The following is a 16,523-nucleotide window of genomic DNA, read 5'->3' on the forward strand; positions in this document are numbered from 1 at the left end:
GATCCCGAGCCTTGTGCTAAATGCTCCATCTGGAGCTACTCTCTCTGAGCACAGATGAGGGCTGCTCCCTCCTCAGCCTTAAAGGTCTTCTGAGGAGTGGCTCAGGTTTCTGAAATCTCCTGGAAGTAAAGATAGTGCCCAAAGCGCCAGGGTCCCGACTCCAACACAAAAGAACCAAGCAAACAATGGCAGAGACCTGCTCTTCCCAGTCTCGTTCCTGAGATGGGCACTCGGACAGTAAATGTATGAATGCTCTGTCTTCTGACAGATTTACTTGGCAAATATTTTATTGAACAGCAACTATATGGCAGGCATCATTCTGGTACTGGGATTGTATCAGTGACCAAAACAGAAAATGATTTCTGCCTTGTGAAGCTTGTGTTCTAGCAGGGAGAGATTGAGAAGAAGTTTAACTCTGGGAAAGGAAATGACAGCGAATGTGTATTAGTTTGCCCGGGCTGAAGTACCACAAATCTGATGGGTTAGATGACAGAAATGTGCTGTCTCGCCTAGAGGCTGGGAGTCTGAGATCCAGGGTCAGCAGGGTTGGTTCCTTCCGAGGGCTCTGAGGGAAGGGTCTGTTCCAGGCCCCTTGGCTTGTAGATGGCAGTCTTCTCTCTGTGTGTCTTCCCACTCTCTTCCTTCTGTGTGTATCTCTGTGTTTACTTCTTGTATTTCCTGTTTTAGTAAGGACACCAGTCATGTTGGGCTAGGGCCCACCCTAATGACCTCATTTGACCTAGACTACCTCTGTAAAGACCTACCTCTACATAAGGTCATATATTGAGGTCCTGGGGGTGAGGATGTCAACATATGAATTTGGGGGAGGGAGGTAAATTCAACCCATAACAATGTTAGAATAACGTTCTAACTTAGAATGATAACTAAGTTAGGTAACTAACATTATCACCTGGAAATAAGTGCTCTGGAAAAATGAAGCAGGTAAGGAAGATAGGAGTGCCGGGGTATGAGGGAGCGTTATTAAACAGGGCAGTCAGGAAAGAACATTCTGGGCAGAAGGAAAAGCCAGAGCAAAGGCCCCAGGGCAGGGGCAGGACTGGAATGTTCTAGAAAAACAGAGCAATGCCTGTGGCTGGAGAAGAGTAGGAGATGAGGTCAGATAAGAGAGTGAGGAGGGGGAAGACCATGTACTCAAGCCACAGCTTCAGCTGGAGGGTTGGAGGAGGCATGTGGCCTGGCTCTACAGGACGGCAGAGAATTGTTCTCCTGTATGTTCTGGCATTGGGGTAAAGAAAGGGATCTTCCCAGGAACATTTCCTGTCTGCAGTTTGTACATGGAATGCTTGCCTCACCTTCTGCTCCACTGACTCTGTGGCCCCGAGACCCAGGGCTCAGGTTGCCAATACAGGATTCTCATGAGGCCGCATCTTCCTTTGTCCACAGAGACATTTCCTCAGACTTCTTGGCTCATGAACATCACAGGCCTTCTTCCACACACACCAAATTGGCTGCAGTGGACCAAAATGTTCTAACATTCCCCATCATCCCACGGTGCGAAGAAAAGCGAGCACCAGAGTAAGAACCAGAAATAATAAACACTTCAGAAATTGCCTTCCTAGGAAACGGAAGCCTATAAAAGCTTTACTGACTATACAATAAAAGGTGGAAACAGTTACACTCCGAGACATGGCCGAGTGGGGTATCATTAGAGGGAGCCGCGCTTGCTTCCAAGAACCATCCCCCAAACCCACGGTGAGTCTGGGAATTCCCTCACTTCTTTCTCCTGATTGGCCCCAGGGACTTGGACCCCAAAGGGGAGCTGTTTATCTTAAAAATTGCTAATATTGACTGAGGGCCTGCCATGTGCCAGGCAGCTTATAAACATCTGTTCCTTCAATCTTCACAGCTATTACTATAGGTATCACTATTCCCATTTTACAGATGCAGAAACTGAGCCTCTGAGTGGTTATTTTTGCCAAAGATCACATGAGAAAGTCAAAGAATGGTGGCACTAGGGCTTGAAGCCGGGCTTCAAAACCTGTTTTTATTTCACCCTCCAATACATCTTGTTATGTCCAAAAACCTAATTCGGAAAACAGAAGTCTCTACTTGAAACTCTCTCTCACTTAGCATGCATGTGAAAGTTTCCTTGTATGTTTCTCCTCTCTCTGATTTAGAAATTTATCTCACTATGAAATCCCAATTTTCAAACCTTAAAATAGTATCCTACTCTTCAGTGTCTATCTCGGATATCACTCCTTTATGAAGCCTTTGTCCATAGTCCGTTTCCCCCAGCAAAATCTGCATATATTATTCTCTCTGTACTTTGAAACACTAGTAAAATAAATGTGAGTATCAGAACAAATGGACCTGTGGCCATAGCTGAACTTTGTGACACTGAACAAGTTATTTATGTCCCCTGAACATCATCTCCTCACAAATACAATGGGGACTAAAATTCCTAACTCAGGGCCACCTGGGTGGCTCAGTGGGTTAAAGCCTCTGCTTTTGGCTCAGGTCATGATCCCAGGTCCCTGGGATCGAGCCCCGCATCAGGCTCTCTGCTCAGCAGGGAGCCTGCTTCCTCCTCTCTCTCTGCCTGCCTCTCTGCCTACTTGTGCTGTCTGCCAAATAAATAAAATCTTTAAAAAATTTTTTTAACTCCTAACTCAGAAAGTTTTCATAAGGATTAAAAGAAATAATGTACAGCAAGTAGCTAGCCACTGGTAGTTCCTCAGTGAATTCAAGCACTTTCTCCTGCTACCTTAGAATCCTCAGAACTTTCCATGTCATAGAATCACTATGTAGGGCTTGCATTTGAAGGTACAGGATCTCCCTTATTTTTTAGCTCCCACTGGCACTCTAGAAGTGTTTATGGAATGGGTTTAATTGGCAAGTTACTAACCCCTCCTGGAAGGAGGGAAGAAAGGAAGGAAGGAAGGAAGGAAGGAAGAAGGGAGGGAGGGAGGGAGGAAGGGAATCCCATGAAAGCAATAGGAGGAAGAGAAGCCCACAGATGGAGACTCACCCAGCCCAGGAGGTTGAGGAGTCACAAGGGCAAACTGAACTTGTTTTCCAGAGTTGTCAGGATCTAGCCCTATCAGGGGCTGTATCCTTTGTTATCCACATGCATCACGCACACAACACGGGCTCTTTGTAATAGCTAGTAAGTGACAGAAGATGGAAAAATCTGAGCAAAGCATCCCTCCCCGTGTTAAACCCAGACCCAAGTGAAGAGTGACTCTGTAAGTATCAAGAAGTTCCATTTTGCTCTTTAACCAAACCTCACCAGAGAAGGCCCAGATAGACAGGTCATGGCAACCCAAGAGGCCAGCACCAGGGACCTCTTTCTCCCGGGGTTAAGGAAAACCTAGTCTCAAGCGAGAACTGCAGAACTTTGCTCGCTCTCAATACGATGACAGCAAGTGAAGGAGAAGAAATGGAGCTCTCTGCCCCCACTTTCTCTAAGTCAATTAGAACATGCTGATTTCCCTAACAGGATTATCTCTGTCCTTCCCCAGAGCCTTTTCCATTAATGAAGTGATCAATGATGTCTCCGTCACTCACACATCCGACTCCTTCATAACACAGAAACCATTTAGTAACCTAAACAACCAAATGCAGAGTTAATAATTCTTGCTTTTAAAGCCATCTTTATGGCCATTTTGCTCCCTCCAAAAAAGTATTTTAATGCTAATGAAAATACCTCTTTTTCTGTGTGGCATTATTCCAGTGTTTTATTACTAGGCTCCGGGGTGAGGCATTATGGTTCATTTCTAGCAACACCAGGCAGGAAAAGAGAGGGAACAGATTTCGTGGGGTGACGAAGAGTGTTCCCCAACCCCTACCCCAGCCCATCAGAAACTTGGAAACAATGGATGAAATAAACTAGATAATCCATAATTCATGGGGAAAATGTAGTCATGTAAGCAGACATTGAGACATGTACCTATAAAAGTATTAGTACAGGATACTGGAAATCCCCCAAAGCCTTCGCTCCAGAGTGATCTTCCTAAACCACAGATAGGATTACTTCACTACCTGCTTAAAACTTTTCAATAGCTTCCCCTTGTTACGAGGACAAAGTCTTAACTCTGTAACAGGGCCAGGAGATCTTGCAGTTTTCCTCTCCTGCTCACTTTCCCAGCCTAACCCCTGCAGCCTCCTAATCCTGTCTCCATCATGCCCCCCACACATACCCCCAGATGCACACACACGAACACACACACAGATGTCCGACACACATGCATGCATGTGCATTCACAAACACACACAAATACATGTGCACCCCTTCCCCTACTCCTATTGATCCTTCAGGCACCAGAGCAGACATCACTTCTTCCAGGAAGCCCTCTAGAAATGTAGGTGAGATGCCTTTCTTACAACTCCCCAGTGGTGCCTCATACCTCCCTATCTTAACCCTTCTACACCATTTTGTAATTGCTTATTCACCTGTCTAGTTCCCCTAACTAGATTATGGGGTAAATAGTCTATGTTTACTGTCTACCACTGCAGCCCTGGGATCTAGGAGAGGGCCTCGCTCACTGAATACTGGTCAGATTAAGCTTCATTGAAGAGACTGAATTTAATAGGACCTGGAAAACCTTGGGCAGGCCTAGCACATAGTAGGTACACAGTAAACATCTGTCTTATTGAGTTGAATTAAACTGTCTATGACTTGGATCATCTCAGGAAGGCAAACAGATGAATTGCATTTCAGGAAGCTAGTAGATGGTTCACAGAGTCAAATAGTATCAGCATACGTGAGGGACGACGGTGTTCACCCAAGGGCAGAGGTCATAGTGGAATAGGAAAAACAATTAACATGTTTAATGGGAGGAATGGGTTGTTTTCACCTGGCCCCGCTCAAGAGAAGAAGGTCAGTGAACCAACCCCTGACTCCAGCTGGCCTCCAGACAGGCCACTCGGCCGGAGCAGTGGACTCATCAGGCCTCATCATCCCTCACGATGCTTGGCCTCCTTTTCTCAGATTCACTCTTCAGCCAACAACCCATAAAATTTCCCTGCGGATTTCCCAGAGGGAGGCCATGGACGGACCCCAGCATTCCTTTCCTTTTGGCAGCTCCATTTCTCATTGCAAAGGATCATATTGGCCCTGATCAGGCCCTGCCCCCTTGAGAGCCAGACTCGTGGGACTCTGTCCTGACCTCGGTTCCATTATGGGTCTAGGAACAAGTTGACAGAACTGCCCAGTCTGAGCGGTCAGGGGTGCCCTGCCCCACCCCCTCCCCAGATGACCCTGCTGTCTCATGTCCTCTAGATACAACGAGAAGCAAACTTGGGACTCGTGGAGCTCGGTGAACACGGGCTAAGAGACCTGACAGTGACCTTCAGTGGGCTACACTCGGGAAATCCGGTAGTAAAGGCACGACCTGAACCCTGGCAGGGGCAGGCAGACATTCAAGGGGGTCACACGGGGCTGGAGATAGTCTTCGGTGGTGGGAACCTGGCGGCTGGACGGTTGTTGCAGGCAGACTCAGGTTGTGCGGAGGGGCACAATCAGCATCAGGAGTAAGACGTGTGAGTAAGATTCCATTTGCAGGCAGATGGAGTAAGGAGCCTGGGACGATGGCAATCCCATTCTCATCCTGGTTCCCTTTTGTTGAGCACGGACCATGTTCCAAGCAATGTCATTGGTGTCTTTATTTTATTTTATTTTTTTGAAGATTTTATTTATTTGACAGAGAGAGATCACGAGTAGACAGAGAGGCAGGCAGAGAGAGAGAGAGAGGGAAGCAGGCTCCCTGCTGAGCAGAGAGCCCAATGTGGGGCTCGATCCCAGGACCCTGAGATCATGACCTGGGCCGAAGGCAGAGGCTTTAACCCACTGAGCCACCTAGGTGCCCTCGTTGGTGTCTTTATAAACATTTTCTAGTGAAATCTCCCAAGAACCCTGTGATCCAGGCACCGACAACACCCCGATTTACAGTGAAGAAAGTGCTCTGGATACAATTGCCCATGTCTGGCTGTTTTTTACCTACCAAAAAGCAATGGCAACTTCCTGTGGCTCAGTCCATAATGGCTGTCTCCATGAGTGCTGGCCTAGGAGTCTCCTCAGGACGAGCATGTTGGCGGAAGGGAACCCAGAGGCTAGAAGCAAACCGGAGGAGGGGTCAGGATGGCACAACCAGCTAGGACTCAAGGGAACGATGGCCTCAGTGTGGCTAAGGTCCAAAACTACGGTTGCCGGGCCCCCAGCAAGGGATTGCAGGGTCTCTGGCCAAGGGGTCTGTCCCACAGATAAGCCAGCTGTTGTTTACCAGTCAAGTCACAAGCGAAGTCCCAGACGGAGCTGCCCCCTCTCCCTAAATACCCAGAGGCCCAAACAGCCGTTCACGTCTCTGTCAGCCCTCACTGAGCCTCTTTCTGTGAACAGAAATCAGATCACATGTTGCCTGAAGTCAGATATGTGACCAGATTCAGTGCACTGTGCAAGATTTCACCGATGATGAAAATAACTTTCTCCTGCTGCATTTAACATCTGGTGTCACAGATTTTTGCTGAGAGCCATAAAATCACTAACTTGCAGAGAAAACCTCATTGTTGAAAAATATACTTATGGAGGGGTGGGCGGCAGCCAGAGCCTGGCTCTGCTCTGGGGCTGCCTGATTGTCCACGGTGGGCCTTCGTCTCCTCGGCGGATGAGGACTCTCACAAGGCCTCAGGAGGAATCGGGGGCAATGAAGACAGACTCAGGCTCTGTCACTGACTAGCTGAGGTACCTTGGACTTGTTCCTTAACCTCTCTGATCTTCCATTTCCTTGTCTAAAAAAAATTAAAAAAAAAAAAAACCTAGATCCCTAGATAAAAATAACCACCTGCCAGGGTGACTCTGTAGATTCAATGAAATGACATATGTGACAGTGCCTGGCACAAGAGTAAATGCTAGCTAGCTTCTTTCTCCTTTCTCTTCCTTTTCTTTTTTTGCTCTCTGACATTTCTTTTCAGACCCAAGTCTGCTTACACACTGTGGCATTTGTCAAAGACTTGTACATATAACAAGCTTGCCCAAACTACAGCTCACTGGGACCCCCTGCTCTGCTCAGAGTGGAGGTACTGGTGCATTAGACCTTCTTTCCCAGTGAAATGGAAGTTCTTTGGGGAAGGGGACTGTGCCCATTTCCCCAGAAACTGGCACATGGTAGATGCTCAGGCACTAACTGAATAGAGGGGTGAACTGTGTGACATCAAGAAGAAGCAGGAAGGGGGACCCTTGTGTGGCTCAGTTGGCTAAGTGTCTGCTTTCAGCTCAGGTCATGATCCCAGGGTCCTGGGATCGAGTCCCGCATCGGGCTCCCTGCTCAACGGAGAGCTGGCTTGTCCCTCTGCCTGCAACTCCTCCTGCTTGTGCTCGCTGTCTCTCTCTCTCTCTCTCTCTCTCTCTAACAAATAAATAAATAAATAAAATCTTTAAAAAAAAAAAAAAAGGCAGCTGGGAGAAGGTGGTACCACTATGTGTGACAACAACCAGCACTTACCTAGGAAACAGGATGCAAGATCCTGCTCTGTCCAGGTCTGAGGCAAGGCCTGCAAATGCAGGGATTAAGTGATAAATGGGTGAGCCCCAGTGGCTCCCTCAATTTACCTAATAAGTGGGGGCTAGCATGGGAAGGCTTGCTCCTTGTAACTGGAATCACAGACTAGGGCACCTGCCTGTTGCCAGGCTGGCCACATTTGAGACATCCTCTCCCCTGCTTGTCATTCTGGTGACAGTCCTCAAAATTCACATTAAGTCGAATTTCCCTTGTGCCTACTTGTTGCTGCGGGTAGAGCATGCAGAGGAAGCAACAAGATGTGATTGACCCTGCCTGGCCCTTCCCCACAGCATGGCCTTGACCTTTGAAGCCACCCCAATTGGTTTAAGTATTTGTTCAGAGTATGTTCCATCTTCCATGTCTCTCTGTCTCTGTCTCTGTGTGTGTGTGTGTGTCTCTGTCTCCCCACTCCTCCGACTGTCACTTCAGTGTGTGTGTTTCTGTCTCTGAGTGTGTGTGCACTGTCTCTCATACACCCTTGTGTTTCCGTCTCTTTCCATTTCTCTCTCTGGCCATCTCCCCATGACCTGTGTCTCTGTGTGCGGGTGTCTCTCTCTCTTTCTCTCTGTCTCCCTCAGCCTGTCTCTGCCCTCCTTCCCCCTCTGCCTGCCCCTCCCCCGGCCCTCCCATCCTGCCCCTACCTGAGCCCCTCTGCCTGGTTGGGGGGGTGGGGGGGTGCCACACACAACCCAGCCACTCTGTGCATATTTTTAACTCTCACTTATTATCTCCACCGCCGCCATTTTTGGCTGCAGGCCACAGCAAACAGAATGTGAGAAAGCAAAAACTAATGAGCTTCTTCAAGAGAGGATAGGGAGCTTCTGTTATTTCATTTAGTCCTCAGAGTTTAACTTCTGGCACTTCCGTCACATCTCCAAATGGTAAGTGAAGGTTGTTACTTTTCAATTTGGTTGGGCTGTGTCGCACATTTCATCAATTAAAATGCACTCTCAGTGCAAAATCACAACAGGGCCGGCAGGAAGGGTGCTAGTGTGTGAGGAATTTTTTTTTTTTTCAAAGTTACTTTTGTTCCATGTAGTTAAGATCTGTTCAAGGCACCCTTTCGCTCCAAACACCTCCACCGTGCGAGATCCGTGGCAGGGCAGCACCCTGACTGGCCACGGACTCTGCAGGCCCTGGACAGCTGGGACCCACGATGAACCCAGGGCTCTGGATTTAGCTCTGGCTCTGCTAACCGGTCTCCCAACCTATGGAGTGAGTTGGACGGGTCATTCAGACGGTGTACACCTTGTTCCTGACTCAGCCATCCATCACGCGGATGCCCCAGCGGGAATTCTCTAACTGGAAAACTCTTCAGAAGGGGAAACGAATGAGGGGAATCCTAGGTTTCCCCGGCCTCCCTGATATTTGTTCATTCAACAGATACTTACTAGACATTTACTGCATGCCCGGGGCTATGCTGGCCTCAGTATTTGGAGATAGAAGATTCAAATGCTTCATCTTTCTCTCTATCCTTCCCTGCCAAATTGGGGTTGATGAATTTGAGTCGCCAGGGAAGTGTATCCCCTCAATGCTCCATTCTTATATATAAAAATTAAATGGAGGGAGAAATAGGGATGGACCTTTTAAAAATTTATTGCTGTTTCCTGATATAAGAGTAATATCTTTATGACAACAACAAAAAAAATGTTTATTACAGATCAAAAGAAAGAACACAATTTAAATCAGTCCATATCCTTCCTCCCAAAGATCACCACTATTTTCAAAGGAATGTAATTTTTAATATCAAAAGAAAACAGCAAGCCCCCTCAAAGAGAGCTGAACTCTGCAGAGAAAAACCTAAATTTCATTTAACACAATGACTGAGCACCCAACTTATGCCAGAGGCCCTTATGGGTTTACAAAATTAGTAAGGTAGGGTCTTGCCTTTCCGGGGCTTGGGAAGCACGGACTTACTGGTAATTTTTACTCACATGTTTGAAGCTCAGATCTAAAGTCTCTAAACCAAGAACATAACTTAGGAATGGGCTCCATGGCTGATTTTCAGTGAGGGTTTCTTACTCATTCTAAAGTTCCTTCTCCCATCTCACTTCTCCCGCTATTAGTACTTCCCCACCCCACCCCCCATAGTTCACCCTTTCACTTTGATTCTCTTCCCCATGTTTCCCTTTCAGAAATTGTAAACTCTTGGTAGCCTTCGCCCTGTGCAATGTCGAAGAGATTAGCCCTACATCTCAGGCAGGCTATGAGCGATAGAACAGAGCAGGTTGTACAGTGAGCAACGTTATGCTTTTACAAGGCTCCTGCAGCTGGTGTCTTCTTAACCCCACGTTTAGAGCTCATAAATGCTCTGAACTGGGCAGGAGACGAAGAGCATCCCAGGTCTGTTCCCAAAGCGTGTTGCTCAAAATTAGAGTCCCTTGCGGTGTTGGAGGAGAGGGAAGGTGGCAGTGAAATACATGTGAGAAAGGCTTCTGGCCACATCCCCGTCACAAAGCACATTAACCCATCAAAGGCTCTGAGAAATCCACTGAACTCACTTTTACCCCGCCATCCCCAAACCTCTGACCATGGACGTTGGAAACACTCAGAAACATCCTAAAAAGCTCACATGGGGACATAAATGGCAGTTACTGTTATTGTATAAGTTATTCATATTACGTTAATGTACTAAAAAGGAACATTGGATCTGGTGTTATCGACAACAAACTTCCTTCTCTTACCGCTGCCAGAGTTACTGCTGTTATCTTACACAAAGTCATCACTGGTCTGGCCCCTACCCAGTTCACTAGCCTCAGCTCCCACCCATCCCACACTTCAGTCTTCCCAGGTTGCCTGAAATGCCCCCAAACACACATGTGCTTATCATTGCTCCCTCACTGCAATGCTCAGCTAACTTACCTACACAGTCGGCTCCTACCCATTTTCTAAGGCTCAAATTTCCTCCGCAGGGGAGCTGTCTCTGAACCCTCCAGGAGCAGGACACCCTTCCTTGCTTTTTCCTGGCATTCTGCATAGACTTCATCCACTGACTGGGAGGGTTTGCTTCCATTCCTGTCTTCTCGGCCAGGCTGGGAACTCCCACAGGACGAGAATAGTAGCTTATTCTTCTTTGTACTCACAGGATTTCGTGTAGTGCCTGATTCATAGACGTTTCCAAAAAAAGAGACAAAAATGGACCCGCATCCAGAGGTCAGGCAAACCCCAGTGAAAGGGGGACAAAGGGAGGAGATGCATGAAATAGGAAGAAAATGTAGGCAGGGGAGCAACTGACATTTGGAAGCTTCAGCTCTAAGTGACATCCTGGTTTTAGTAGTGTCTCAACAGCATTGGCAATATCCAGACATGTGGGTGGTCTGTATGGGGGTGGGGGGTTGGAGAACAGATTCCCAGGAAACTGAACCTCAGACATAGTACCAGGAGGTCACAATGGGGTAAGCCCAAGAAAAAACAGAGGAACTGAGATGCAAATCTCAGTCACTGGGAACCAGACATTGGGCTGATTGAACTAACAGAGTTCCTTAAACTCCCCTTAAATGGGGAGAGGATTGAATCCAGATTCAGAGGCACGGCTGAGCCCACAGGTGTAGATTAAGCTGCTGCACCTGGAGGATTAGTGGACTGCAGGGACAGGAAGCCAAGCTGATCATTAAGGCTTCCAGGTGCTTCTCTCCACATGGCCTTGCTCCGGTTTGCCTCTGTCTTTATGATACAACCTCAGACCTCCCCCTACACACCAACCATGGATTTCTACCTTCAGATCACCATTCCAGAAAAGTGACTTCAACCTACTTTCAAAATCATTAGTGCCCTAGAGTTTCCATCCCGCCATCAGACTCATGGAGTTGTAATCCAAAGATCTCTTCACCACAATATACCCAAAGCCAATCTGGGAGCTTCAGTGACTTACTAATAATGTAAAAACTACATATCCAATAGTTTGGGGATAAAATGAAGATAAGCAATAAATATAATTGGGATTCTTTCAAGAAGAAAAAATAACCTGTTTGTTTTCTTTTAATGGCTGAAGATAAAAATCTCTCAAGTCTCTATACCTATCAGAATAGTTAAGGAAAAAAAATACAAAAGATTCAGGTCAAGCTAAGAGGATTTGAGATGTAGTTTATATTATTCAATAGCTTACCAAAATGGGGGGAAATATATTCTAATTAGATCTGAAAGTCCCAAATCCATATCTAGATAAAATTGTAACGGGAGAAGCTGATCACATTGGTTCAGAATGATCTTGGTGGTAAGGGTCCTGGGAGGAAACTCTTCAGTAAAGCATTGGAAAAAGGCCAAAAGGGTATAAAGTTTTACATTTTCCATGAAAAGTCTAAAGGATGAAAGAGGATTTTCTGTTTTGTTTTGGGGTTTTTTTTGGGGGGGGTTGTTTTTGGTTTTGTTTTACTTTCTCAGTCTGGGCACCTAGAAAAAAGAGAGGAACACAGATGCAAATCTCAGTCATGGGAAACAATGGGAACCAGAGAGCCACAAGAGGGAGAAAGAAATGGTGGAATGCTGGACGAGTGGGGGCCAGACCGAAGGATGGACAAATGAATGGATGGATGGGTGGATGGACGAGTGGGTGGGTGAAAACACAACGTTTTGGAAATATGGATAAAGTGGGCAAGGTTCTACCTTGGGCCCTGGCTTGGTGTTTTCCCCCAAAGGCCACACATAGTTTCTCAAAGTCTTTGTGCTTCGTGGGATGGTCAGGACAAATGCCATACCAACTCCAGCATGCGCTAGGATCACTCTGTCCTTTGAGCATCTATTAACATTGCTGAGACACTACCTCTGCGCCATTCCTCATCAAATCTCACAGTCTCCCCAAGATCGCTGTGGATTCTAGGGTTTATACGTTCTCGAACTTGTTACGCAGATTCTCTGTTCCAGCTACATCTAGAAAGCACGATGTCTATCCTCATCTCTCTGTTCTGACTCAGAATCACAGTTCCACCTTTTCCCTTAATTTACCCCAGGCACCACTCCTATACAGTTGCTGAGAATATAGAACATGGACAGGCCATGGCACAAGAGAACCACACAGCAGGTGGCGTAGTAAGAGTCACCACAAGGCCATCATGCCATCCAACGGACCTGCTCCTCTAATCTCAAAGCCATCCCTGCAGGAGGGAATTGTTTGCTCCCTTACCTTCTCCTCAGAATCTCTGGCCTCCTGTTACTATTTGCTTCTACTCCCTCCCTAGATTCCCTTCATGTTGTCCTTCTCTGTCTGCTCCCAACCCTGCACACTCATGTCTCTTTCATATCCATTCAGATTTCTCTTCACTTCCTCCCAACAGCTCTCCCCGGCTGGGCCACAGAGGCTCCTTATGATCCAACACACCCATAAAGGTGTGTCAGAGACAGAGGCTTGTCTTTCTGTGACAAGGATCAAGTTTGTCTCAAAGTAGCAATTTTCTCCCTCCATCCCACCACCGTACTTCTACCCCAGCAATAATCCTTAGATACCCAGCAACCATTATTGTTAGCCCTATTCTAAGTCAGGGGTTGAAAGTCTATGGTCCTGACCTCAGTCATAACGCGACCAAGTCCGGTCCCACCTGCCACCTTCTCCTCCAGTGGCTCCCTGAAATCCACATGGCACGTGGGATTCTTAAAAACCAATTATCTTGAAACATGAAGAGTACGCAGGGCCAGGTAATGCTAAAGCCATTTGATTTATTTTGCCATATTTAATGTCACAGCAATCTTACTAGGTGGGCAGTATGCCCATTTTACTGATAATTAGACTAAGGCTCAGAGAGGTTAAATAATTTTCCCAAAGTCACACAGTTTTCTTCCTTCTAATTCATTTTCATTCCTGTAGCCAAAATGATCTTTCATATGTGTGAGCAGAGTTATTTCTCTAAAAAGGAAATGTCATCTATAGTTAAGAATCTCTTATGGTTTGCCTCAGGAGACAAACTGAGGGTTGCTGGAAGGGAGGTGGATGAGGGGATGGTCTAACTAGGTTATGGGCATTAAGGAAGGACTTGATGGGTGTTATATGCAACTGATGAATCTCTAACTTCTACCCCTGAAACTAATAATACACCATATCTTAACTAAATTGAATTTAAATAAAATTTTTAAAAAAATAAGTAAAATAAAATAACAAAATAAAGAGGAAACGTCACTCTCTTGCTTAAAACTCTTCAGTGGCTGCCTACTGTCCTCAGGGGATAATTTATCCTCGGTCCTATCTTCCTCCAAGCCACCCTCTCCTTGCTTCTCCCTACCCCTTTGGACTCTAGGTTCTAGCCACACTGAATTATATGTTGTTCCCCCAACACGCCTCTTGTTCTTTGTACCTGTTTTGTCTGTCTGTCATTATTCACTAGAATGAAAGCTTCTCGGAAGAAGTAACTTTCATTTGCTCATCACTGCTGTAACCTTATTATCTACAAGAGTGCTTGGCACACAGTAGGTCTTCACATCAGCGGAAATAAGTCAGTTGCTCATGTTGATGGAGAAAAATTGTAGAGCTTGGAGTTGAGCCCAGGTCTTTCTGACTCTGGGGTTGACTCTCCTTGCTTTGTCCCAGGCTGCTTCTCCTGTACAGGGCTCTCCATGGGGGGCCTTGAGCACAAGTAACATAAAAATAGGAATAGAGGGTGGAGGAGATGGGCAGTAAAAGTGAAATGGAATTAAAGGAGGTGCCATGGCATTATTTCCCAAATAACTTGGGGATCCTGTCCAACGTAGTACAAGATCTTCAGGCTGGGAGCCCTGGTTCTCATCTCAATCTGGACCATAACTAGTACTCTCCATCTAAGAAGTCACATAGTTGTCAGACTTCTGTTTCCTCTTCCAGAAAGGTAGTCTGTGGAACAAGGTGATCTAAGGTCCTGAGGACCTACAAAAAGCAACAGCAAAATATGCCTTTCATTTACCACACCATTATTGTCTGAATTCCTTCCTGGGGAGCTTAGTATTTCCAGACTGCAGGGTTCGCCCAAAGAGCCCTTCTTTCGCTGTGTCATTTATCTATATGGGCCCAGGTACCCATGGGCTAAAGCCTTGATAGTTTGCTAAGGGCAAACTCTGGGAGCACACTTGTATAATGCCCTGTGGGTAGGGGAGCCTGCCTAGGTGATCAAGAAAGACATTTTCTTTCTTTCTTTTTTTCCTCAAAGATTTTATTTATTTATTTGAGAGAGAGAGAGAGAATGAGCAGTAGGGACCTAGGGGCTGAGGGAGAGAAATGGGGAAGCAGACTCCCTGCTGAGCAGGAAGCCCCATGCAGGGCTTGATCCCAGGACCCCTGGGATCATGACCTGACCTGAAGGCAGAAACTTAACCGACTGAGCCACCCAGGTGCCCCAGAAGACATTTTGATTTAGTCAACATAAAGTTACCAAGGCCCTGCACATAGTGCCTGGCAAGTAACTATGCAAGGAAGTCACGTTCCATTCATTGAGTCTCTTGGGGAGCCTTAGAGGCTTTAGGCAGGGAAGTCACACAGATTTGCACGATGCCCGCCTCTATGGGAGTCACAGACAGCAAAACGGGAGGCAGAGACCAGTTAGAAAATCCACTGTGACAACCCAGGAGAGACTTGATGAGGCCCTGACTAAAGTCCAGGGGACATGGACAGCCCAACACTCCTGGTAAGTAGAGAGCGATCGAGGGGAGATGTGACAGGGAAGCACCCCTGTGGCCGGCATTGCTGGGCAGGAGAGTGATTAGTACTAATCACCAGGCTCCAGGCTCGCTTGGTTCACCCGTCCAGGAAGGCAAGATGCCAAGAGGCACAGGTGTTCCAAGGCGGCCTCTGCCTCTCCTGATTGCATAAACAGGCCTCCTGCCTTCCTGCCTCTTCCACATCCAGCATCCCCAGGGAGACCTGGCCTCCTGTCCAGGGTGCTCGAGGCAGAGAGGCAGAAGGGGTGCAGGGGTCCAAGAGAGGGTGAGGGCTCCTTATGGGCATTGTGATTCAGACTCTACCAAGTCCCAGAGGGGCTGGTGGTCCCTCCCGTGGGCCCAGCTCCGTGTACCCGCCCGCTACCATCTGTTTCCCATCGATGCTGAGCATGGGCTCGTGCGTGTGGTCACAAACACCCAAAAAAATCACTCTGCCAACAAACATGAAAATGCTCCATTTCATCCTCTCCCTCTTTTTCTCTCTTTTTAACTGACTTACTAAATGGACGTTGAAAATATTGACTCTTTATAGAGTGCCTCCCCCAACCCCAAGGAAAATATAATGGTGTCTGGTTCCCCTTGATATCCACACTTCATTGAAAGGGAGGGGGACCTCATGCACACATACAAGGGCCAAGCCAAAATAGGAAATATGAGCAAAGTGGTTGCATCCTCTTGCAATCAGCTATTATAAAAGCTGGCCATCCCTGTTCAATAAGAATACATGGCGTTTCCACCAGGCCCAGTTTTATTTTACATAATTGTAACCATCTCGCATGTCAATTAAGATAGAATGTTACCTTTGGGATGGGATCAATTAGGGCCCTGTAGATTGAATTTAAAATCATGATTAGTCTGTTTTACATTTTGCATTCATTTTCCAAAATATACAATTGTCTGATTCAGCCCAATTTTTTAAAAACATATTGTAAACTTATTTATTTTTTTAAGCCAAAACAGACGTGGGAGGCCTGCTAGTAACAGGAACCCTAGCAAAATGGAGGATGGGGGGGTGGGGTTGCTATTTGATTAGAGTCGATTCTTAAATTTCCACAGCAAGAAAATATTGAATGTGGTATAATGGTTGCTGGATTTTCTTAAGAACTGAAATCATTACGCTCTGGCTACAATCCAAGTTCTTCCCTTTTTTTTTTTTTTTTTTTTAGGTTACAATTTGAAACGGTGCAGAACATGCTATAGTGTTGTAGTCATTCATGTAATGTCATTGAATCGAGCTTCTGGAAATAGACAAAGGACTTTGTGTCCCAAAATGTTCTTCTGGCGGAAAATTGATAGCAGCATGAGATATGCTATTACTGGGTTTGGTTCTGCCTCCAAATTTGTGCTGACTAAAGTGATTTCATGAGAGAGAGAGAGAGAGAGAGAAAGAAA

The sequence above is a fragment of the Lontra canadensis genome, unplaced genomic scaffold (assembly GCF_010015895.1).
Source record: "Lontra canadensis isolate GAN:19392208 unplaced genomic scaffold, GSC_riverotter_1.0 scaffold109, whole genome shotgun sequence".
NCBI classification, from domain to species: Eukaryota; Metazoa; Chordata; class Mammalia; order Carnivora; family Mustelidae; genus Lontra; species Lontra canadensis.